Consider the following 25,384-nt stretch of genomic DNA (forward strand, 5'->3'; position numbering starts at 1 on the left):
ATGGTTTTAGGTTTTTGATTGCAACTACCTCACGCATATAAACTCAGTTGTTTGATAATTATTCATGGAGTGTTAAAGGCACACAGTGGTTAGTACTTCAAATATGGTTGAATGGAAGGGTGAAAGAAAGAAAGAAAGAAAGAAAGAAAGAAAGAAAGAAAGAAAGAAAGAAAGAAAGAAAGAAAGAGGAAAATCCTATCACAGCATTGAAAGGGTTGAGTGAATATGGCGCACACTGCATTTTTGCAGCTCTTGATTGCGGCAAAAAGAAATATGACGTTGCCAGTGAATTTGGAATTTTGCCATCAACACTGTCAAGTTTCTTGAAAGACCGAACAAAAAAAAAGAAGAAAAATCTTGGGTTGCAAACGTATGTGAACTGCTGCATTTGAAGACGTCGAAAAAGCCATTTTTAGGTGGTTCAATGATGCTACTTCAAGAAACATTTTTATTAATGCGGCACTTATTCAAGAAAATGTGAGGTTTGTAAACTCTCTTGGAACCTCCCCCATCTGGACACTGAAACAAACAGAAAAGATCTCGATGGGTGATACAAGGAACGATTTAAATGCAGGAAACAGGATTACTTGGCCACAACCCTGCCTGACTGCTGTGTCTGTGTATAGGAGAGTGGCAGATCCCGCTGCAATAAATAACCATGCTGTTTCTGTTTCAAGCTGAACAAAGCTGGCATTGCTAAAGTACTGAGACAAAGCCTCATGTTTTGGGGTGCAAGACAGGGACTTAAGCGCTGCCACAATCTTTTATGATTTGCCACTGTGCTGCTTTACTGCACTGCTGTGAGCCTGCTGTTGCCCTGCCCTGGCAATGGACAAAAATCTTCCACAGACTCGGCAATCACTCTTCAGGACACACTTAAGTGTGTTGTTCACGTTGGGTGGGGGTGATCCCAAAAGAGTTCAGAAACCTCACAATATGAAGAAGAAGAAAATGATGATTCGGCTCCTGATTGATAACTGTGCTGCACACAACATGCTTCCACATTTAGATAATGTTCTTGAATTCCTCCCACTCAATTGCAAGGCAGTGCTTCAGCCATTGAATTTGGGCATCATTTGTACCCTGAAAGTGTATTATCACAAGGAAATGCTGAGAAAAATTCTCGTCAGCATAACTTGTAGACAGGAGGAGATTAAAATTAATGCGAAAGAAGCTATTGAAATGATTGCAAACACCTGGACGCAAGTTAAAGAAAGAACCACAGTGACAAATACAGAATCTCATTACAACAAAATTTTCATTACAACAAAATATTTTTTAGTTCCCTGGCAGTTTGTTGTAACGGAATTTTACCTGTACATTGCTTACAACAAAGGGGAGAGAGGGCAGCTTTTGCTATCCATCTCCTGAGATGCCCACTTAAACATATTTTACCACTCTGAGATTTGATACCATGCAGAGGTGGCATCACCAGACACCATTAATCAGCAGGTCTGAGTGCTCAAGAAGGAGCAAAGCAAGGCTCTCCATATATAGGTGCTGATCCTGTAGGCAGGCATCATGGATATGCTTGTGTTACTACAAGGAGCCCATGTAGTGATCTGAAAATGCAGCAACAACAACATTTATTTCTATAGCACACTTGCATACAAATTAAGCAGCTTAAAGTGATTTACAAGAGCTCAAAGAAGTAGTTGCATGCAAAAAAAAACCAAAATAAAATCAGATAAGGAAAATATTATACATAAATAAATAATGCACACTTACATATAATTAAGAGAAAAGAGGAGTGAGATGTGTCTATCTTGGCTAGTTAAACACTAGACGTGTCACTGCATTCTGAATCATCTTGTAGTGGCTTGGTGGCACATGCCAGTACTCCTGGCAGCTGAGAGTTACAGTAGTCCAGATGTGATGAGACTAAATCCTGCATCCAGAGGCTGTGCTACATACTATATCAGATACATTCTGATCCTGCAGATGTTGCATTGAGTGACTCTGCTAAACCGAGCGCCCATTGCAGCATGGTCAGTAAAGTACAGCTGGTCATCGATCACCACTCCAAGGTTACATAAAGACCCAAGCTGATTAGAGATAGGGTGCTGAAGAGACGGGGCAACAGGAAGATCTGTCTTTGCAAGGTTAGGCTGGAGATGGTGTCCAGTCATGCAAGTTGCAATACTGATGAGATATGCAGAGATTCCAACTGATACCGGATGACCAGCATGAGACTGGATGTTGGAGGCTAGTGAGGAAATGTACAAAGAGAAGAGGGGAGGACCCATCATTGGTCCTTTGGGGCACCCCTGTGTATGCCTAGTGCACCCTTGACATTTCTCCTTCCCAGGATACAAAGTAGGATTTGCACAAGATGCATGATTCAACCAGCTGAGGGCTGTCCCAGTGATGTCAAGGTCAGAGAGGAAGGCAAGGAAGATCTGGTGGTTGACCATGTCAAACAGAAAGGCAAGATCTAGCAGGTAAAGGACACATGACATGTTTGTAGCTCTAACAAGCCACAACATGGAGACAACAGTGAATAGATCTGTCTCATTGGAATGGCCCCTCTTGAATTTTGACTGATTAGGATCAAGCATTCTGGTCTGCAGAAGGAAAGAAGAGATTTGGTTAGAGACGGCACGTTCCAGTGTTTTCTATGAAAAGGAGAGGAGAGAGACTAGTATGTAATTACTGTACCAACTTGAGACGGTTCAAGTGTGGGCTTCTTGAGAATGGGTAGTTAAATGTGTGCTATGATTCTGCATAACCCAGCATTGTGCTGGGATAGGTGAATGTGTCCTGTGAATACCTGTCATCCAATCCAGGGTTGGTTCCTGCCATGTCTCATGTGTGTGCTGTGATAGTTGTGTAAGCCCAGAATTGTTCTGGTATAAGTGAATATGCTATGTGAGAAGCTGGCTTCCTGTCGTACAGCTAATACTGCTGGGTGGGCCTCAGCTTCAAATGATCCCATAATGAAAATAACTCTGGTAACCACCTTTAAGGAATGCATCTTCAGTATAAATACAAATGAAAAGGTCAACAATCTCTGTCCACAATGCAGAAAAATCATTGCGTAAAATTAGTAGCTGTGATTCATCAAAAATTATTTGACATAATACTGCATACACACGCACACTCCTACTTAAAACCTCTGAACAAAGGTTCAGATCGCACATACAGAAATAGTCAAAGCGGTCACAAAAATAAAATCCTCTTTTAATAGAAATTGCCTCGTTGCTGTCTCACTATTTAATTCTTTATTTTTTGCCTATAGTGCACATAAAACGTAAAATAGCCTGAAAACTGCTATCCGAGATGTCTTCGATATTTCTGTAACAGATTATATAACGGATTGCACACTAAGAGCGCCTTGCGTAGGGAACAGTGTGTTCTAGTTCCACGGTGGCTTTTACTTCCCGCGGTTTGCCTTTTCACGGATGTTAAAAAAGGAACGCTGATTGTGTTTAATGAGGGAAATTTGTATTTGTGCAGCTCGAGAGATATGATCTGAGAGAGAAAAAGGCAAAACAGTAGGGCTCTATTGACATCTGTCCCCTGTAATCTAGTCACTTTCAGCAGTCATTCACAAAAGATTTCCTTTGAGATCAATACAAGCTTTAGGAGGGGGAAAAATAAACACACGGTCAGAGTCTCCGAGAGAGCGAGAGAGCACCGCGGGATACCCCAGGAGAGGGCTGGAGTAGGAGGGCAAACCGAAGAGCGGCGCAGCCTAGAAGCTCGCTTAGGGGATCTGGGCTGAAATGCCGAGCAGCACATTATACGGACAGATCCCATGTAGTCCTCCAGCCGGCCTTTTTAAAAATTTGTCTGCTTTAATCGTCTTCACTACATATTCGACTGTGCTGTACGGGATCAGCGTTTGGTCTTGAACAAGGGACGACGCCGAATTAGGATACAATAAAAACAAACAAATACATAAATAAAGCTTTTTCTGGAAGATGGATGTGTGGATATTATCCGATGCCAAGTCAGAAACAGCCAAGTTACATGAACGACAAATGTTTTAAAACATGTTGCTAGCCGAAGCTGCAGTTTGCAGAAACATCAAAAGGACGCAATAAAGGCGGAACAACGCAGGTGCACAAGTGTAATTGTTCGGTTTAAAACAAACTATAAGTGATAAGAGTAAAACACAAATGAAAACGTAAAAGTAATGAAAGACAAAAATATCAGTGTTTCTTCTTCAATAAACATGATCGACTAATTACAGTTAACTGTTAGATTTAAGCCCACCTCGTTCGTCTTTTACACAAAGTGCAGTTTCTGTTTCATTCATTATTTTTACGTTTTCATATTTATTTATCTCTTCATAGTTATATATACACACATACACTATATATCCATCCATTATCCAACCTGCTATATCCTAACTACAGGGTCATGGGGTCTGCTGGAGCCAATCCCAGCGAACACTGGGCGCAAGGCAGGAAACAAACCCCTGCAGGGCGCACACTAGGGACAATTTAGAATCGCCAATACACCTAACCTGCATGCCTTCGTACTGTGGGAGGAAACCGGAGTACCCGGAGGAAACCCACGGAGACACGGGAGAACACGGAAAGCGAACCCGGGTCTTCTAACGCCACCGTGCAGCCACATATATATATATATATATATATATATATATATATATATATATATATATATATATATATATATATATATATATATATATATAAACTATTCCTAAGCTTTCAGCAACCTACCAGGTGTCATCATCAGAGGAAAATGATTAGACATACAAGAATCCAAGGCAATATGTAGTGGGTGAAGGGTCAGGGTGGAGGGGGAGGTTGTAAGAGGGTGGAGTTAATGAGGTGGGGTTTGGAAGGTATTGGTCATAAAGAATTTTTTATTATTTGGATGCTCTTCTTTTTAAGCCTGCCTATGCTGGATTCGAGTCCCATTGTCTGTTAATGGTGCTTTCATTAGAAAGCTGCGATTCAGCCAGCACTCTGGCACTATTAGTATTAGCCCTGACTTTTACTTTCACGGTGTTCCAGTTAAACGCATGTAACCAGTTGAATGAATTCTACAGCCACAATGACTCACATCACCTTGCAGGGAATACTGAGCTGATGTTTCTGTAGATATGACTAATACCTTCCAAACCCCACCTCATTAACCCCCTTACAGCCTCCCCCTCCATCCCCAGCCTTCACCTGCTATATATTACCTTAGATTCCTGTATGTCTAATCATATTCCTCTGATGATGACATCTGGTAGGATGTCAAAAGTTTAGGAAGAAAAAACTATTTTAAGATATGTAACCCATTTTCTCCCTTTGAGAATCTCTAGCTACAAATAAATATATATATAAAATATGTTGTGGCAGACAGCCAAGGTCCTAACCTGGCCGGGATGCCTCTATATTGGAAGGAATTGGGAAGAGAACTTATCCAAAGGCTTACCTCCCCTGGAAGTGATAGATGGCAGCCCCCCTGGGCTGCTGCAGTGCCTCAGACTTCAACAGGACTCCATGGAATTTGGAATTTGGTGCTTCCCTGTAGGGGTCAGTGGGCGCCGCCAGGGGGTGCTGTGGCCACACCAGAAAGGCCGTAAAGCACCTGGAACATTTCCGGATGCCCTATAAAAGAAGCCAGCAACCACTACTCGGGGCGCCAGAGTCAGTAGGAGGTGGACAAAGTTTGCTAGAGGAGGAGTGGAGACAAAGAGAGAAAAAGAAGGAGAAGAAAAGAAAGAGTGTTGTGCTGTATTTAGTGCTGTAAACTGTGCTCTTCTCCTGTTTCCCACTTGGAAAAAGAAAGAAAAAAATAAAGTGTGTGTGCTGAACTGGTGTCCTGCGTCTATCTGTGTCGGGTTTGGGCAGCAGGAGCACCCGCTGCAGGCCACAATATATGTATATATATATGGAAATGAAGGTCTGTTATACGGTTTGCATATTTGTAGTTGGAAATACACAAAGGGAGAAAATGAATCCCATGAAACAGTTTTTTATTCCTAACCTTTCAGTTCCTATCAGGAGTCATCATCAGAGAAAAATTAACAGACATACAGGAATACAAGGCAATATATAGCGAATAAGTGGTAGAGGGGGTAGATGGATGTGCAGGGTGTGGGAATTAATGAGGTGGGGTTCAGAGGGTGTTGGTCGTAAAGTCTTATTTATTATGTGCATGTTCTTCTTTTCAAGTCTGCACATGCTGGGTTCACGTCCAAATATCTGTTAATGGTGTTTCATTGGATAGCCGCGATTCAGCCAGTTCTCTGGCACTTTCAGTATTAGCCTTGAATTTCCCTAGAACCATTTCCCAGTCAAACCTGTGACCAGTTGAACTTGCATGTGTATAAATCAGAGGCAGTGGGTCCTTCTTTCTGACAGCATTTTGATGTTTTTGTATACGTGTTGCAAGTGCTTCTGATGTTTGTCCTATGTATATAGCTGGGCATGAACCACATAGTATGCTGAATTCTATGGCGTCCCTAAAATCCATAAAACTCCTCTAAAATTCAGATCTGTGGTCAGCCTAATATAATAACAATATCTTATAGTGATACATCAAAAACACATCAAAAATAAAACTGAGGTGTTATTAAGAACAATGCACATGAAAACAAAGGATCCACATTCACATATAACTTTCCATAACAACCAAATTTTCATTTACATCACAACTTTAGGAGTTGGGGGTTACGATGAGATGTCAAGCAAAATGACACCTTTTATTGGCTAACTAAAAATATTGCAATATGTAAGATTTTGAGGCAACTCAGGCCCCTTCTTTAAGCAAGATGTAATCAAGATGGGAGTTCAGATTATACAGTGTGTGTGCCGAACCCACTCAGAAATAGAGTTAGCAGGTGTGTTCATTCTTTTCCCATTTCATAACCCTAAGAATGTGTTGTTGGGTCGGCCCCGACTCTAAATTGTCCTGGTGGGTCGTGTGATGAACTATTAAGCTCTACATGGATGGTTCCTTTAGCAAGATGATATTATGTTATAGATAACAATTAGACAGAGGAATATGTTCTTCCTATTAAAATACTAAATAGAATAATACAATACTAGCCAACCCGCAGCGTACCATACGCTGCATAATCAGGCCATTTTTTTAATGATTTTTAAGCACAGGAAGAAAATTAACATTTGAAAAATTTGTAATGTAACAAACCAACACACAATCGTCCGTGCGGCGCTCAGGTTTGGAGGGTGGAACGGGAAGAGAGAAGGACATCCACCCCGCTCCCTCCATCATGCTAGTCTGCTGATTTCTCATCCAGTAGGCACTGCCTGCTCATGTGCCCACGTCCAACTTGTCACTCGAGTCGTTGTCTTTGCACAGTCCAGATGCAGCTGTGACTCACGTAGACTTTTCATTGCTCTGTGCGGTTTTGGCTGCCTTTCCAAGACACCCGACCACGGTAGTAGCGAAGTGGGAGGGGGGTGTGTACAAAGTGCAGGAGCATCTAAGAAGACGCATGTTTGTCGTGGATGCGAATTGCTGTATGTAGCATGTAAAACAGTTTGCTATGGTCACACGGTCGTGCGTCGTAACCGAAAACTCGGTTTTTAAAGACCGCTTACTTCATTGTGTATACGACTGTAGGTGAATGAAAAGGTATTACTCTGGAGAGGGCAACATACAATACAGCGTTTTACACGCTGCATACAGCGATTCACATTCGCAACAAATATGAATCTTCTTAGATGGTGCTGTCGCGTCCACCCACGCTCTCGAAGCACACACACTGCCTGGTCATGTGTCCGCTCATAAGAGCAACTAACAGAGACCCGCCCACCAAATGTAAGACCATGGAATACCCCTCGCAAACTGCTCTACACGCTGCATACAACGATTCACATCTGCGACAAACAAACTGTTTTACACACTGCATTCAGCGATTCACAGCCGCGACATGATTTTTCTTAGATGGTCCTGTCGCATCCACCCTCGCACTCGAAGCATACACACTGCCTGGTCATGTGCCCGGTCACAAGAGCAACTGACAGAGACCTGGCCACCGAGTCTAAGACCATGGGAAACCCCTCGGAAAATGTTTTACACGCTGCATACAGCGATTTACATCCGTGACAAACATGCCTTTTCTTAGATAGTCCTGCCGCGTCCACCCTCGTTCTCAAAGCACACACACCGCCTGGTCGTGTGGTGCCTCTGTGTGAACCGGTCAGGCACAGAGAAGGTCAGCTGCTGAGAGAGTGTCTCGACTGTTGCAGGGCCTGCATTGGTGAAGCAGGTGAGACGGTAATGAAACAGAGGCACAGGTAGCGAGGTGGGTGTGTACAAAGAGCAGGAGCATCTAAGAAGACACATGTTTGTCACGGAAACGAATTGCTGTATGTAGCGTGTAAAACAGTGTGTTATGGTGCAAGTGGTCGTGGTTCGTAACCGAAAACTCGGTTTTTAAAGACTGCTTACTTCATTGTGTTTTAACCTCAGTTGTGAAGGAATGTTTTAAGGATCCCATGGGATACCCCTCGCAAACCGTTTTACATGCTGCATATGGCGATTCACCTCCGCGAGAAACATGCCTCCTTGAACAGTCAGCGTGGGTCGAAGCTGCATGTTGCCTCTACAACAGACGAATATAAATGACGCCATTTTTTCTGTGCCGTCGCATCTGAGTTGGTGGGCGTGGCTCTGCGAGTTGTCGTCGTATCCAATGGTCTTGGAGTTGGTGGGCGTGTCTCCTTCCTGCGTGCGCCATAGGGGTCTCACTTGTCGGTGGCTTAGTGAATCCACACCCCTTCCGGCGTGCTTTCCATGGTTGTCTTGCCTTAGTGAATTATATATATAGATAGTAGATTTAAGCATGAGGTACAAATCAACAATAAAAAGTGAAGGTACAGTGGATTCAGATAGCATTCAGACCCCTTTAATGTCTGTACAATTTATTGTATTGTAAATTTAATTTTAAATTGATAATTTGATGATTCTGGCAATCAAACTATACTTAGTAAACCATAATGGAAAAATGAAAATATGCTTTAAGAAAAGTGTGCAATTTATTAAAAATCAAAAACTGTAATCGCTTGTTCACATAAGTATTCAGACCCTTTGCTGTGGCACTCCAAATTGTGGTCAGATGCCTCCTGTTTGCTTTAATTCTCCTTGACATGTGTCTAGAACTCGATTTCAACTTACCTGAGGCAAATTGAATTAATTAGACATCATTCAGAAAGGCACACACTTGTGTATATAAGGTCCCACAATCCACACTGCATGTCAGGACAAAAACTAAGCCATGATGTCCAAGGAAGTATTTGTAGAGCTCTGTCTTCAAACCGTGGTGAAGCATAGATCAGGACAAGAGTATAAAGCCTTTACTAAAGTTTGAGTGTTCCCAGTACCCCACTGTCCCTAATAATAATGATATGGGAGAAGTTTGGAACCACCAGGGCTTTTTACCTAGAGGTGGCCACCCAACAAACTGAGTATCCTGGCAAGAAGGATCTTAGTCAGGGAGGTAATCAAGAACCCAATGTTCATTCTAACAGAGCTTCAGAAGTCCTCATCTCAGATGAGAGAACCTTTCAGAAGGTCAATCATCGTAGCAGTGCTCCCTCAATCGAGCATTTATGGCAGAGTGGCTAGATGAAACCACTATTGAATAAGGGCATATGACAGTCTGCTTGGAGTCTGCCAAACAGTAAAAGATTCTCAGGTCTGATGAGACAAAAACTGAACACGGTGGGCAGAACTCCAAGCACTATGTCTGGTGAAAATGCGGCAATGTTCATCATCTGCCTGATACCCTCCCTTCCTTGAAAGGTAGCATCATGATGTAGGAGTCTTTCTCAGCAGCAGGGACACAGAGAATGGTTAGAATTGAGGGAAGGATGAATACAGCCCAATAAGGAAAGGTCATTGAAGAAAATCTGTTTCTGAATGCATACAACCTCAAACTGCATTCACTTTCAGCATCACAATGACCCAAAGCATACAGCCAAGACAACATTTGGAGTGGTTTCAGGTCAAGCCTCTGACTTTCCAAGAGTGGCCCAGCCAAAGCCCAGACTTAAATGCTAGAGTACATCTGTGGAGAGACATGAAGACATTTCCCCATCCAATCTGATGGAACTTAAGAGGACCTGCCAGAAAACTTTCTAAAATGTTCTTAATGTGCCAAGAATTGAAAGCAAATAAAAGTACTTGGGTGTGATAAAAATCAATAATACAACCTGGAAATTTAAGGTGCTGGTTGTCATAATTGATGTTGGCCTACACACAACTTGTGTGGTGTTCTGTTTGCTCAGGTTCCATTTTTGTGTCTCATGGTATCAGAATTCTTGATGGCTATATTCTTCTTCCTTTTCCTCCTTTCTTGCTCTCTCTATCGCTCTCCTCAACTCATACTTTCACTTTAAGCTGTTGACTTTCTATAGCTTGTCAGCCGACTTTGTTCAATGTCAATTAGACAGACCATATCCACACTTGTTCACGAGATGTGCATGGATGAAGATAAGCCGTTTTTGGAAAGCTTCATTTTTCACATGAGGAAAGCCCAGAAAATGACCAGCTTACCATTTAAGGTCCTGACTTCCCTATTTTATAGTGGTGAGTTTTATTTTTGCGAGTTTTGCTTTCTGTCTGCTGTTTGTACTAACACGTCCTCTTTCTGTGGTTAGACAAGCTACTTTTACAGAGGTTATAAGTTCAAGTAAAATAAAAAATAGTAAAGGTCACAGTTCTATGCTGCACTAATCGATTAACAAACAAATTATTCTGAAAAAAGAATAACTAAAACACTTTTTAATTTTCTTTATTAGTACTACTAACTAATAAAGTCTTATTCCCTAACAGTATTTATGCTGCTAAATGAAGAGGAAATTGGAGGCATTTGCAGGAATAGTGCTAGCCAGAGAAATCCCGTCTTTTGTTCTTTTGAATATTTGAGTATAGCAGCGTGACCCACATCAGTCACATGTACTCTGCATCTTCCAAACCATCCGATATCAATTATTAATAGAGACCTCTGGTCAACAAGCAAAATGTAACATCTCATTGGTTGCTAGCCCTTACGGTTTTCTGTAGCAGTTCTGGGCTGCTGCTCTTGACATTTATCATAAAAACCCACCTGAAATGCTGCTGGGGATGAAAAAGAAACCACACTGAGGAGAGAACCTTCCCTGCATTATTGATATGTATTCGTGTGAACTTTGATTTCTAATATTAGCAGCCTCCTTCGGGCTTTAGCAGCAGTAGCATGTATAGTGTAACTCATTTCATATCACGGGACTATTCAGGTGGCCTGAAAAGCCAAATTAGGCCGCAGGAGTTCAGACTGTTTATTCTGAGCTATATAAGGCACTCCTTTATTCTGTTTTTTTTTTCTTTTTCTTCTTTTTTTACTTTATTTTTAATTGAAGTCTACATTCTTATGCAAACCTCGTCTACATTAAGCTTCATTTTCCTCCATGTCAGCAAAAAAGAAAAGGAAAAAATGAGGTAGAGCCTGGCATAGCACAAGGTGATAAACAGCCTTTCATACACCAGCATTATCAGACCTCAGCTTTTAAATTAGAGTTGTTTTATCGTGTTTGGTTCTCTTGTAAAGACAGAAAAATGAAGTCTTCACCATCAATTTGCCAGCTTTAAACTCATGTCATATATAAATCAAACAGAAATCAGTCTTTAGTTTAGCATCTGAGAAACTTAAAATGTAAACATGATCTCAAAATTAAAACATGTATGTAATATTTAATAATCCAGGCAGTATGGTAGCACTACTGCTTTACAAATGCATGCTTAAAAATAAAAGAGTCAAAGTGGTTCCTCAGGGCAATGCCATAAGGAAGCCATAATAAATTTCAAAAAGAACCATCCACATGAAGTTTCAGAGTAAATCCTTTATTTTCATCTGTAGCAGCCTTCATAAATAACCATGAATAGAAGGTAACAGATTTATAAAATAGCAATGTGTTTCTGACTCTTGTAGTATACAATAATACAGGGTGACGTCAGATTTTCTTGATCTGATAGTATCCTGCTAGTTTATCTACTATGCATTAACAGTTTTTGTTTTGCCCACATATTCTTAATAAGAACATTTTCAAAGCTCAAAGACCCCGTTTCACAGGCCAAAAACCCTTCCTAGAATGAAATGGTTCTTTATCAAGCAGACGTTCCATGAGGAACCACACAACCCACCATAGTCCCATTAGTGAAACTTTGTTTTTCAGAGTGTGATTTTATATTCCATGCCCAGGCATTAGCCTTGTAGAGTCTGTACATCCCTCCTATGTCTACTTTGCTTTTCCTCTTACACCTCCAAAGATTTGAATTGCCAATTCCACGCCAGTCCCATGTGGGCAGGAGTGTAGGTTTGAGTACCATGGCTATTTCCTGCCTCATTGCCAGTGCTGCCAGGCTATGCCCCATCCACCCAAGATCAAAAATTGGATTTAGCAGGTGTGCGTATGATGAAGAGGCCCCCTGGGTCCAAAACCTGGTCCACATAAATCTGGTGACAATATAAATCTCTGACACCTCAGTATGGTTTGCCTCATTACACCTGTTGCTGCCAGGGTAAGCCCAGAACTCTGTGTTCCACCTAGATAAGCAGGTACAGAAAGTCAATGGAGGGTTTAATGGAGAGTTTAACCACAAGGGGGTACCACTGAGCCCCAAACCACAGACACACTGTCACCCAACACAACTTCAGGTTCAAATAAAGGATTTTTATTTGTTACCAACATGTTCCAACCAAGCACCAGCCAAAGTCAACACAAGAATGTGAAAATGTCTTCTGTCCTTCCTTCCTCCAAGTGAGTATCACCAGCTGTTTCACAACTTTGCCTCTGCATGGTGAGGCTGCAAGCTTCTTTTAAACTGGACCCAGGACTGCTTCCTGTGTCACAGCATAGGTCATCCAAAGTACTTCTGGGTCATGTGGATTCCAGGGCAGTCCTTCTTCAATAGCTCCCTCTTGTGGCATCCAAGGACCAAAAACAAGGCTGTGTTTCTGGGCTCCAATTCCCATGCCACCCTGGGGGTATCCTAACTGGCTTCAGCCCAGAGGAAGACTGCCACCTGCCATTTGGGGGAATGAATAGCTCCTGGCATCCACATTTGTCCAGGCCTTTCATTACTTTTCTATTCCAGTTGGGATGAAGAATTTCAGCTGTTCCAGCAGGGTTAAGTCTCCACTCCCACTGTCCTTCTGTTATGGCCTCCTGGCCAGGCAGAAATCATCCTCCATCCCAGCCAGAAGGCCTGCCTTTCCTCCATGGTACTTACTTAGAGTCAAAGATTATAAAATACTCCATCCATGCATTTTCAGTACTGCCACAGACAGAAATAAATCTTACTGATTAGCCAAATTAATTTAAAGATATTAAAATCTAAGAGGATAATACAGTGGCACAATGGTTAAGACTGCTGCTTTGTACTTCCAGGGTTGAAATACCAGCATGGATGTTTATTGTGTGTAGTTTGCACATTCTATGCCTGTGTTGTTGGATTCTCCCTGTGAATTCTAACACTCAGGGTGGGTTACATTCCAGCAAGTTGGCGCACTACAATGAACAGGCTGGGTAAATTGCCTGGATGGTATATGGCAAAATTTACACATTTTATTTAAGCAAATTAATAAAATGTGTTAAATTCAATTATTAATTCATCTATTTTTTAACTTATTCTATTACCAGCATGCTGGTAAATACAGTTAGTCAATCTTTGGTTGATATAGCCTGTAATGTTCAGACTGGACACCAAGGGGACCCCCAAAGGACTCCATAGGAGGTCTGACCGGCACTGCCCTAAACTGAATCTAGCAGATTTGAGAATTTTATGGTATATTATGTAAGACTACAAAGACATATTGCAGACATACTGTACACCCTCCTACACATTTTGCATTGCTGCTTAAGGGATTTTCCAACGACCCTGACTTTCTCTTTATATGATGTACCAGGCAGAAGCTTTAAAACAAAAGAATATTTTTTAACTAAAAGAAGATCTTTCAACATTATGGTAGTTATTGAAAGATAAAGAAGAAGCTGACGTGTATTAAGATTAGGAAGAGGAAGTAAAATGTATACAAAAAAAGCAGATAATAAGATGTTCACTTATCAGGAGACTAGTATATACTGTTAATTTTAAATAAATAATTATTTTGGGATTGTAATAAGGGAATCCAGCCTTAAATGGGACTCTTTTTCATCACAAGGCACGTCTATGCATACTGTCAACAGATCTCTGTACATAAAATTGCAAGCTGTTTCCGTCTGGATGGCTGTTTGTTTGCTAATGATGTAAAAGCGGCCAAAGGTTCCACAAAATGTTGCATGTGCTTGCTGTTGGTTCATCATAAAGTATAGGCTATACTGTATGTCATATGGAGAAGGGGGGTTATAATGGGGGAGTGGAAGCAACTCAAAAACCAACTCAAGGACTACAATTCCCAGTGTGCTGCAATGAGGATATCGTCTTCAGCAGCACACACAACATTTTGTAACAGCCAAAGCAGAATCTTATCTCTGACAACTGGTACATACAGCATTTTCTTCTAAATTAATTTGCCATTGTGTCACAGGATTGCAGATTTTGCTTAAGAGTATGTCTTTTTGTCTCATTGTGAATTGTGTTTAGCCATGTTGAACTTCCGAAACACAGTTTATTCCCCAATTTATTTATACCCAGGCAATATCAGGGACTTTGACTAATAAAACAGGCAGTTTGGCATAGTGGTTGAGAGTGTGGACTTCAAATGCTGAGTTTGTGGGTTCAAATCCTTCTACTAATACTATGTGACCAGAAGCAAGTCAATTCACCTGTCTGGGCTCCAAGTGGAAAAACAAAAGAAATGTAACCAATTGTATCTCAGATATTGTAAGTCATCTTGGATAAAGGCATCAGCTAATAACATACATGTAAATGGTGATCTAACTAGCTGAGAACGTTTCTGACTAAAGGAAGTTAAATGCACAAAATAAACTGTAGCTTGAACTTTAATCCTAGGTTTGAAAAGAATCCCTTAAAGCTGCTGATCTATGGAAAGCAGCTTTGTCACTTCCTTGACTACTCTTGACACTGTGGTAGCAGCTGACACATTGAGGTGAGACAGCCTGAGCACATGTTACCAAACAAAGGAGTTTTTAATAAGACTTCACTGTTTAGAGAAGTGGTCCTCCTTAACAGCACGGGCACAAAGATAAAAGCAACAATGGAGATAGAGAAACCTTGAAAACTCCCCACAACAAATCTTTATAAAGGAACATATTAGAAATGTTTCAAAACAAGAAAAGGAGGCAAAAATGGTTTGCCTACAAATGTGATTCAAGGTAAGCAAGTTCCTACTATGAAATGCACAAGCAAAATCCGACAAAAGTAATGAGAATTCAGAACCACAAAATATTAAAAGACAAAATATTTTCAGAACTCCAACAAACTCTCACAAAGTGCTTTTACATGCATGTTAACAGTCCAGCTCTTCACAGGCACCTGGACTCAAAAATGCCATGCATACCCTTATTCTGGCTACAGAAATTGGTATGTTAGTCTCTGAGAAACCAGGTTAACACAAGTAGATTTCTCTGCAAGTAATCTGGTTATTTAGCCATGTAAACCCTTAACCAGGGTACACTTATGCATGTTGTAGTCTGTGCATGTTTGTGGCACTCTGTTTTTCTGTAAAGATAAATTTGTGGCAAATGCTCAGGTGATCACATTAGTCCTTCTCCTGGCTAAAATAATGTGTCTCAGTATTTCAGAAATTGCTAAATTTATGTTGATAAGTTGAACTTACATTGCTAAGCTTAGCAGCATGATCTTGGTAGCATTGTTGGAAGTAACACATTTAAAGTACTCTAATGCAATACTTATTTTAGTTAAAAACTAGGGGGCTGCTTGCTTCGCTTGCCAGTCCCCGAGCCTGCACTACACGTTAGCCTCTTTGCGGTTCTGCCGCTCGCGTATGGGGATGCAGATGTACAATTTAAACAGATTGTTATTTTCATGGGAATTGTTACATATGCATAATAGAACTAACTATTTTACACTACAGTAAGTAATTAACCATATTAAAAATAGTAAAACGTAAGAATTTGAAAGTAAATTATGTGTCATGTGTTAGAGTTATTCATTGTGTATTATGATTTTGTTCTGTTTGGCTTTGAAATTAACTTTTTAAATACTTTTAAACTTACACTGTTACTGTAAAACTTCAGTAAAAAAATTTTTTGAATTAAATTTTCATCAATATCGCATTGAATTTTGATTCTGTGTTTGGACTTTCATCGTGACAACGCAGCGTATAACTGGCCATGATTGAATTTTGTTTCTTTCTCTCTATTAAATAAAACGACTTTTTCGAATGTTTAGCACTGAGATTTGGTTAATTGTCTTTGCAAAAGCTATTCTATAGGGAAACTGTTAATGTTTTAATATGAATGACATATCAAGATCTCCTTTGTTGTCTCATGTTATCCGCGGTACTACATTACCTTTCTTGGATACATCCTGCTTTCTACAGTAATTCGTACAGTGGAAGACCAGGGGCCTCATGTATAAACGGTGCGTACGCACAGAAATGTTGCGTAAGAACTTTTCCACGTTCAAATCGCGATGTATAAAACCTACACTTGGCGTAAAGCCACTCACTTTTCCACGGTACCTCATGCCTTGTCGTACGCAAGTTCTCCGCTCGGTTTTGCAAACTGGCGGCACCCAGCGTCAAAGCAATGGTATTGTTCTTGTGTGATTACTCATTATTTTCATGACGCGGCTTGATAAATACACAGAAACTAACCGCATATTGTTTATTAGTGTAATGCATCTGATTGTAATTAACTCGTAACAATATAATGGTCCAGGGAACAGCCATAGTATTCCAAATACCATAACTGCTTTAGCGTTGTTACTCTCACTTCTTCTTCTTCTTCTTCTTTCAGCTCCTCCCGTTAGGAGTTGCCACAGCGGATCATCTTTTTCCATATTTCTCTCACTGCACCACTCGGAGTATTTATATCACTGTATCTGAGTGTAAATCACAGCAGCAGCTGATCGGAAAGAGAATTATCGGTATACAGCTTTAAGGACACGCTACCTCAGCCACTGCAAAATGTTTTAAAGCCTTTCCTGTACGGACCTCGTGGTTCAGAAACAGTTTAACTCCAAGAACTTTAAATGCACTCAATCAATTGCTCCTTGTAGAACTGTTTGTACTTATAAGTACAATCACCCCACTGTAAACTTGCACTATAGTTATAATATCTCACAACCTGGGCCACTTTATAAAGCGCGTATTTACATATGATGACGATATCATTTTTAAGGTGAAATGCAGCAAAAGATATTTGTTAAATTATACACATAAAACTTTAACTTCATTTAAATAATCTATATTCTTCACTGGGAGTGTCTTTAAGGACAGACTAATTAAACATGTACTACGAAGATATTTCAATGTTCTTTAAATGTTTTGAAGAATCGGCGCTAAGCTTACAGATGGCTTAACGTCTATTACAGAGCTGATTGTGTGGCGATCGGTTACTTGGGAAAGAAAAGCAAGGACTCTTGGGCGCTACGCAATATATATTGAATATAAAACAGAAAGAGATAATAACAACACAGCTAAAAGCATGGCGACAAATTTCGACAAAAGATAAATGCTTGTCATGAGCACGAGGCTCATGAAACACATGTTTAATAATGTGCTTTAGCTCCTATCATCATGAAAATGACATCACGTATACATCTCAGTATTTTAGTTATTCAGAGAGCTGTAATATCACAAATGTAATGGATTCTGTGTCCAGTTGGAGGAAGAGAGCCAGTTTAAGAAGCAAGTAGTGATTCACACACATAGATCACATACGAGTAGAAGATCAAATACAAAACAAAGCATTTAACGTGCTACTTTAATTACGATGTAATTTTGAGAAACTGGTTAATTAAACGATTTTAAGATGAAGTTTATAATGTTCTACTAAATGACAAAATAAACTACGTGATTAAAGTGGAAAATTCGAGATTAAAGTTGACATTTCGTGCTTTTTCCCCACCGTGTGCCTTTTTTCTCTGTACCCTAATAAGCTTTCATATGACACTCAGACAGTGGGCTTACAACTCGGCTTTTCACTGCAACTTTGATATGTCACTTCTTTTTTATTTCCGGCACTGTGCGATTTTGTGAATGTGAGCTTTCAAGTTTCTCCAACACGCTATGTCACTCGATCAACTTCATTTTGTTGATTATACCACGGTTTATTTGAACAAATAGTATGTTTTTCCTTTGCCTCCACTTGGTATTCGCTGAAATTCTTATATTTTCCCCGTGCTTTTCCCATTGTCTTTTCACAGAAAGCTGCGCTTAAGGGCGATTTATATTGATTTGCATATTCAAATAGGCATAATTCCGGGAGGATTTGGGGCGTTACAAAATCTTGGCGTGCGGCGTTAGTTTTCACGCTGATCGGGATTTATGTAACGAAAGAACGTGGAAGTTGGAGTACTCACAGATTCCTGCATCTGGATTTTTCTGTGCGTAAGCACATTTCGGCTTTTGTGCTTACGCCATGTTATAGTGCGAGTTCTACGCACGGCGTTATACATGAGGCCCCAGATGGTGTTAATGTTTGTAGATATTCCACGGGATATTGTAAGTTGATGTTTTCATCTTCCACACGATCACCGCCAACTGTTTCAGCATAGTTTATTGATACACATTTAACCAATTTGCGGTGTAAACGATCAACATTTTTGGCGTAAATTCATTTGACTTAATCATTTCTTGGTGCTAGGATTGCCTGTGTACTCTTTTTTTTTCTGTTGATAACCCTTCGAGATGAAAATTTTCAATAAGATTTGGACCTAATACGTCTTCTTTAATTGGGAACTTAAAGTGAGAAAAACGTTAACATTTTTAAGAGCTGAGAGAGCAGGAACTGTGTCTGTCAAAAGAATTCACACGAATGAGACGTGAGAGGACTGTGTGTGTGGTTGAATATGGTTGAGAGGAGGGTGTGACTTGAAAAAATCTCATGGCCAAAGTTTTGTCTCGTGGGACTTGACAAAGTCTCTTGAAAAAAGTCCCCTCTAATCCCAGGATTTTTTTATATAATAGAGAGATAAATAGATGGGGGAGACGTGCCTGGAGGCAGGAGGAGAGCAGGAAAGTAAAGAGAGTGGAACTGAGGGTAGGAACTTTGAATGTTGGCAGTATGACTGGTAAGGGGAGAGAGTTAGCAGGTATGATGGAGAGAAGGAAGGTTGCTATATTGTGCGTTCAAGAGACTAAATGGTAAGGGGAGTAAGGCCAGGTGGATTGGAGGTGGATTCAAATCGTTCTATCTTGGTGTGGATGGGAGGAGAAATGGGGTAGGAGTTATTGTGAAGGAACAGTATATCATGAGTGTTCTGGAGGTGAAAAGAGTGTCAGACAGAGTAATGATTATGTAGCTGGAAACTGGAGGTGTGATGATGAATGCTGTTAGTGCATATGCACTGCAAGTTGTGTATCTAATGGGTGAGAAAGAAGATTTTTGGAGTGAGTTGGATGAAGTGATGAACAGTGTACCCAAGGGACAGAAAGTGGTGATTGGAATGGATTTCAATGGACATGTTGGTGAAGGGAACAGTGGAGACGAAGAGGTGATGGGTAGGCATGGTGTCAAGGAGAAGAATGAAGAAGGTCAGAGGATAGTGGATTTTGCCAAAAGGATGGATGTGGCTGTGGTGAATACGTATTTTAAGAAGAGGGAGGAACATAGGGTTACGTACAAGAGTGGAGGAAGATGCACACAGGTGGATTACATCATATGTAGAAGAGTTGATCTGAAGGAGTTTGAAGACTGCAAAGTGGTGGCAGAGGAAAGTGTAGTTAAGCAGCATAGGATGGTGGTCTTTAGGATGACGTTGGACATCAAGCAGAGAAAGAGAGTGAGGGCAGAGCCAAGGATCAAATGGTGGAAGTTGAAAAAGGAAGACTGCAAGGTTGAGTTTAGGGAGGAGGTGAGACAGGCAGTGGGTGGCAGTGAAGAATTACCAGACAGCTAGGAAACTACAGCAGATGTAGTAAGGGTGACAGCAAGAAAGGTGCTTGGCGTGACATCTGGACATAGGAAGGAGGAAAAGGAAACCTGGTGGTGGAATGAGGAAATACAGGAGAGTATACAGAGGAAGAGGATGGCAAAGAAGAAGTGGGATAGTTGTATGATAGGTTGCATACTAAGGACGGAGAAAAGGACCTGTCTACCTGATTGGCTAGACAGAGGGGCCGAGCTGGGAAAGATGTGCAGCAGGTTAGAATTATAAAGGATAAAGATGGAAACATACTCACAACCGAGGAGAGTGTGTTGAGCAGATGGAAAGAGTACTTTGAGAGGCTGATGAATGAAGAGAACGAGGGAGAGAAGAGGTTGGATGATGTGGAGATAGTAAATCAGGAAGTGCAACAGATTAACAAGGAAGAAGTAAGGACAGCTTTGAAGAGGATGAAAAATGGAAGGCCGTTGGTCCAGATGACATACCTATGGAAGCATAGAGGTGTTTAGGAGAGATGGCAGTGGCGTTTTTAATCAGATTGTTTAATGGAATCTTGGAAAGTGAGAGGATGCCTGAAGAGTGGAGAAGAAGTGTACTTGTGCCGATATTTAAGAATAAGGGGGATGTGCATGACTGCAGTAACTACAGGGGAAAAAAATTGAAGAGCCACAGCATGAAGTTACGGTAAGGAGTAGTGGAAGCTAGGTTAAGAAGTGAGGTGATGATTAGTGAGTAGCAGTATGGTTTCATGCCAAGAAAGAGCACCACAGATGCAATGTTTGCTCTGAGGATGTTGATGGAGAAGTATAGAGAAGGCCAGAAGGAGTTGCATTGCGTCTTTGTGGATCTGGAGAAAGCATATGACAGGATGCCTCGAGAGGAGTTGTGGTATTGTACGAGAAAGTCGGGAGTGGCAGAGAAGTATGTAAGAGTTGTACAGAATATGTACGAGGGAAGTGTGACCATGGTGATGTCTGCAGTAGGAGTGATATATACATTCAAGGTGGAGGTGGGATTACATCAGGGATCAGCTCTGAGCCCTTTCTTATTTGCAATGGTGATGGACAGGTTCACAGATAAGATTAAACAGGAGTCCCCATGGACTATGATGTTTGCTGATGACACTGTGATCTGTAGCGATAGTAGGGAGCAGATTGAGGAGACCCTGGAGACGTGGAGATATGCTCTGGAGAGGAGAGGAACGAAGGTCAGTAGGAACAAAACAGAATACATGTGTGTAAATGAGAGGGAGGTCAGTGGAATGGTGAGGATGCAGGGAGTAAAGTTGGCGAAGGTGGGTGAGTTTAAATACTTGGGATCAATAGTGCAGAGTAATGGGGATTGTGGAAGAGAGGTGAAAAAGAGAGTACAGGCAGGGTGGAATGGGTGGAGAAGAGTGTCAGGAGTGATTTTTGACCGCTGAGTATCAGCAAGAGTGAAAGGGGAGGTCTACAGGATGGTAGTGAGACTGGCTATGTTACCGTATGTGGATTGGAGACAGAGGCACTGACAAGAAAACAGGAGACAGAGCTGAAGGTAGCAGAGTTAAAGATGCTAAGATTTGCACTGGGTGTGACAAGGATGGATAGGATTAGAAATGAGTACATTAGAGGGTCAGCTCAAGTTGGACAGTTGGGAGGCAAAGTCAGAGAGGTGAGATTGTGTTGATTTGGACATGTGCAGAGGAGAGATGCTGGGTATACTGGGAGAAGGATGCTAAGGATAGAGCTGCCAGGGAAGAGGAAAAGAGGAAGGCCTAAGCAAAGGTTTATTGATGTGGTGAGAAAGAACATGCAGGTGATGGGTGTGACAGAACAAAATGCAAAGGACAGAAAGATATGGAAGAAGATGATCCTCTGTGGCAACCCCTAACAGAAGCAGCCGAAAGAAGAAGAAGAGAGATAAATACCGACATTATTACTATCCCAGGCAAGCAGCATAGATACCAGTATGCCTCTCCTCTCCTTTGTAGGGTTCAATTGCACAGCCAAGTAGAAAAGAGTGTGCTGCATGGAAAACGCAGAAACATAAGTATAGTGTCAGTTTAATATATAACTATATATAACATATTTAGAAACTTTTTTTTGTAAGTAGTGCACATTTTGCCAAGAATGAACTCCATGAATGGACTCATGCATCCAAATGGAAGTTTCTAAAAAACCACAGTTCTGCCGTAACCGGGCTGCTCACATTGTCTCAGCTTTGTCTGTGCAGTAAACACATTCAGTGATCCATCGGTCGAGTCTCTTGCTTTAGTCTCCAGATAAAGGCAGAGGGAGGACCCGCCTCCTGGGGCTACATCCCCAAAGTGTATGGAATGGAATCAGATTTGAAGACACAGTGTGGTATAGAAGATCCATGGTTCAGAATAAAAGCCCAGCTTTTAAATAAATAATCACCATACTCGTAGCTTAAAGAGAAGGTGCGGTTGTGTGGCCAGAGCAATTCTCAGGCACTTCGTGAGGTGAATGTTTACTCGCTTATGTGCACAGGTGAGGAATCGTCTGCATCCGTAATTGATGCCGGGAGCTGCTAATTGCCACATCTGAGCCACGTCCCCATTATATATAGTAGGAGCGTGAGTGTGGAGGGAGAGGAAAAAAGAAAGAAAGTGAACGGAGATTAAAGGAGAAGAAGACGGCTGGAAGCAGAAAGCCAGTGCACAAGCGAGCAAAGGCACACTCGCTGTCAAGACCAGAAGGCAGCAGAGAAGTGAGCCCTAGCAGGGTGTTTGGCCGGCACCCGGGATAGTCAGTAGTGGTCGCTCCTGCTGAGCGTTAGTGAGGAGCAGGAGTGACCATAAAGAGGATGGCTCGCCACAGAAAACAATGGGAGTCAGGAGGCTTGGGAGGTGGTTGCCCCAGCGTGAGCACCCTGGTCGCTGGGGAACCCAAGTCTCGGTCTGGGGAGAGCAGAATAAAGCCAGGGATCGGGAAGCCACCAGACCAGCAGGCAGAGAAGGTCAACTGCAGGTAGGGCGACTCCCCTGGTGCAAAGCCTGGATGGGAGAAGCAGGGGAGCTGCCAGCAAATGAAAGCACCGGGTTTTGTTTTAAAGGACTGCTTCCAAATATTTTAACCGATTTTAACTTCCACTGATTCACCCCTGTTTTAATGGATTATTTATTTAATAACATTCTTTTGGGAGCACTGCACTATTTATTTTGAACACTTTTTTAAATAAAGGCACTTTTGCACCTTTATGCACCATCCCCTTGCTTTGTTGTGTCCTCACTGATCAGCTCATCTAGTGACATTATTGACGGTGTCAGGTTCAAGAGCTCCTAAAAAGGAGATGGGAGCATGAAGTGGAACCCACATCATCACACACAACACATAAATATAAAAAAAAAATTATGATATTAATAATAATAATTTAAAACAAAAAAAAAACAACAATAAAATGTAAAATACACAAAAATCCAGACTGTTACATATCATTGTGCTTGTCAGCTGTAGCAGGTATATATCTTATTTTTTATCTTTAAACTTTGCTTGGTTTAATGTGTGCGTGTAACAAAATGGTCTGGGCTAAGAGGTGACCCCATCATGCAAGTATTTTCCAAGTTGGTTCCCAAGGTACAGAGCTGTTAATTCAGCAGATCAGACTTTAAAAACAAAGCCCCTGCTTACCTGGGCCTTTTAGCCCATCTCAAAGTTGTCTTCCATGACTGGTAATCAGCTTCTTGTGAGATGATCAGTGATATATACAGTAAATGGAGAAGGTGTATCACAATTATCAACATGGCCACTGAAGGTTCTTTCTCTTTCTTCAGTGTGTAGAATACCTTGTGGTATTTGGGTTGTCCACTCAGTGCTCTTGTGTTTGCTTGAAACCTTACTCTGGTGCAACAGAATCTATATATATAAAATGGTAAGGGATGTGTCAGTTTGTCACACAATTACTTGCAAACTACTGGGGCTAGAACTTTGTTCTTGGTCTTAATCAAGAGGTTATGTTGTGATACATTCTGGTGCAGCAAAGTTTGGGTAGTTTCTAACCTTAGCAAAATTATAAATATTCGCAATTTGCTTATGACAAATTGATCCAGAAAGTCACATGGCAGAAGGATGAAGGAGAGTGACAACATCTGCTGAGCTTGAAGAAAATCGCATAAGCCAATTATGTGATAGGAAGAAGAAGAATAACAGCTGCAGCATCTGCTGGCTGTCAAGCAGGAATGGCACCTGCAAACTATTGGGACTACAATCTTGCTTGTGATCTTATATGTTCTGGAAAATCAACAAATTTCAGCTCACGGAAATCTCGGAAAATTAAAGTGATTGACAAAGTGACATGGCAGAAAGAAAAGTGAGGCTAGCTGAGTATTTTACAGGTTGACTGAAAAGTTTATTGTAATAAAAGCTTGATTTTTGCAAACCTATCTATTGCTAATACCCCAGGGCACACTTCATACCTCTTCTGGATTCATAATCAAGTGCAAGTATTGTGTTTATTGTTCATCCACTATGACGAAGAACTCCATAATAGGAAGAAGGAAAAAGTAGATCAGTGACATGCATGAAGCTGTAATTTTTCATGGTAAAAACAAAGCACTATCTTGATCTATATGAACCACCTTTATTTGAGGAAAAAAGATCCATGTGTTTCTCAGTATACATAACTGAGGTCGAATGCTATTAGTTAGGATATGTTTATCTTAAGTAGACAAATCACACTTACACCAGTAAGCAATCTGCAAACAAAAGCCATACCTACTTGTACTTCTGACCAGCATCATCCAAAACTGACACTTTTGATAACAAACTTTGTGCTGTATATGCCATGCTTAAATGGATATTTCATCCTTCAGATTAAGATAATACCCATCCATGAACTAATGTACTACCCTGTCACAGATTGCCACTCCTGTTCTAGTTAGGTAAGAGCAGGGAGGCAGGCCACATCATTTCAAGAGTAAAGGAATGTTCTCCTGCAATGTGAACACTTTCACTGTCATGCTATCTGAAATCTACATCACGTTCTGCTGTCCACATCACACTCTTCAGCATCATTGAAGTAGCCTCTTTCTTGAATCCCCTCGATATTTATCAAAAGAGTCTCTTCACTTCCCTGCCGGTAAAGCTTCTAGCCTGTAAAGAGCTGTCTGCTAGCTGTCACAAGTTTCTCAAAAAACCTGTAATGGATGCTGAGTGATTTAGAACACTAAAACTTGTTTAATATTTTATCAGCTTCTACTGTGCTTCTATCTTCTCTGCAAGAGTGTTTTTGTTTCCACTTACTTTATTAACTAGCTCTTGACTCATTTAAATTGTGTTTGTTCCTGTAGCTAATGTTAAAAAGACAGTGTGACACAAAGAGCCTGGAGGACATCTCATAGTCCCTACCTCCAACAACAGGTCAAGTCTGAGTTTGAGCTTGTTTGGGTTTTGATAATACATCAACAATCTCTCATATAAGGTCATGGGCC

This window comes from Polypterus senegalus, chromosome 6 (genome assembly GCF_016835505.1).
Source record: "Polypterus senegalus isolate Bchr_013 chromosome 6, ASM1683550v1, whole genome shotgun sequence".
Classification (NCBI taxonomy): domain Eukaryota; kingdom Metazoa; phylum Chordata; class Cladistia; order Polypteriformes; family Polypteridae; genus Polypterus; species Polypterus senegalus.